Source organism: Mus caroli, chromosome 11 (genome assembly GCF_900094665.2).
Source record: "Mus caroli chromosome 11, CAROLI_EIJ_v1.1, whole genome shotgun sequence".
Classification (NCBI taxonomy): domain Eukaryota; kingdom Metazoa; phylum Chordata; class Mammalia; order Rodentia; family Muridae; genus Mus; species Mus caroli.
The window spans coordinates 111,945,612-111,947,419 of NC_034580.1; positions in this window are offsets into that span (position 1 = coordinate 111,945,612).

Below are 1,808 nucleotides of genomic sequence, written 5' to 3' on the forward strand. Positions count from 1 at the left end.
AGAGAGAGAGAGAGAGAGAGAGAGGGAGAGGGAGAGGGAGAGGGAGAGGGAGAGAGAGAGGGAGAGAGAGAGAGTTTTGTTGTTGTTGTTTGGGTCTCTCTGTATAATCCTGGCTGTTCTGGAACTCACTATGTAGACCAGGCTGGTCACAAACTCAATGGAATCCTCCTGCCTCTGCCTCCGGCTGCACAGACCACCATACCTGACTGTTCCTTCCATGTGCATTTGGGGGGTGGCATTGTTTTTGAGACAGGGTTTCTCTGTGTGTCCCTTGTTGTCCTAGAACTCACTTGTAGACTAGGCTGGTCTTGAACTGGAGTCCTCAGTATTTAGCCTACCCTCTCCTTGAACTCAGAGCAGTCCTTCTGCCCAGCCTCCTGATTGCTGAGAGTACCGACACGCCCTCTTCAGAAGTCTGATGTCTTTCTTTTTTGTTCCTCTTTGTTCTGAAGATTTATTATTTCTGTGGGTATGTGTGCAGGAGTCTGCTGAGGCGGTGAGATGGTGTTGGATCATCTAGAACTGAAGTGACAGGCAAGGCTGGGAACTGGTTGGTGTGTGTGTGTTGGGACCAAACCCAGGCCCCCTACAAAAGCAGTCAATGCTCTTAAGCACTGAGCCATCTCTTCAGCTCCTGGGAAGTGTTTTATAGGAATAGAGAATTGTCAGAGAACCAGGGCTAGGCCAGAGGTCACCGGGCTTCTGACCAAATGACAGCTGGGTAGAAAACCCACTTCCTAGAACAATTGTACTCCATTCAAGTTTATCTAACATTGCTCGAGCACTTTATCACGAATGTCATTTTTGCCAGGAGGAGACTATGAATTGCAACAGCTAAAAAACAAAACAAGAAAAGCTTTGCCCGGAGCCAAGTTTGGAACTAATTTTTCTTTCTTTAATTTTTTTAAAGAGATTTTAATTATTTATTTTATACAAGTCTGAGTGCTCTATTTGTATATGTGCCTACGTGCCAGAAGGTCCCATTACAGATGGTTGTGAGCCACCACGTGGGTGGTAGGTTCTGGGAATTGAACTCAGGGCCTCTGGAAGAGCAGACAGTGCACTTAACCACTGAGCCATCTTTTTCTTTTCTTTTCTTTTTTAAATAAAAGAAAAGAAAAGGGAAGTTTTGCAAGAACAAGCATCCTGGCTGGTTCAGACAGAGAGGCTGAGCGCACTCTTAACTTCCTGTGGCAGAAGACGGGCGTGGTGGCACATGCCACTGACCAAAAGGCCTGTGATTTCAGCATTTGGGAAGTTGAGGCAGGAGGACCAAGAGACACATGTGTTTGGGCTACAGAGCATGGGAAAATAAGTCACAAGGCTTTTCTTCCCATGGGACTTTCTCATCATGGGGCTGGAGAGACAGCTTTCTGGTTAAGAGCACTTTCTGCTCTTCCAGAAGCCCTGAATTTGCTCCCAGCCCTTACAACTGTCTGTAACTACAGTTCCAGGCAATCTGGCACCCTCTTCTGGCAGCCATGGGTACTGCACACAGGTGGTACACAGACTTGTAGACACTCATGCACATAAAATAAAATGGAAAAGAAGACAGTGTCACAGGCCTGTGACCCAGCTACTCTGGAAGCTCAGGAGGCAGGAGGATTGAGGCCAGGGCTACAAGCCTGGGTAAGTTAGTGGGACCCTGCTCTAAAGTACAAATTATAAAATAGGATGATATTATAGCTTAGTTAAGAGTGCTAACCTGCCGAGCGTGGTGGCGCACGCCTTTAATCCCAGCACTCAGGAGGCAGAGGCAAGTGAATTTCTGAGTTCGAGGCCAGCCTGGTCTACAAAGTGAGTTCCAG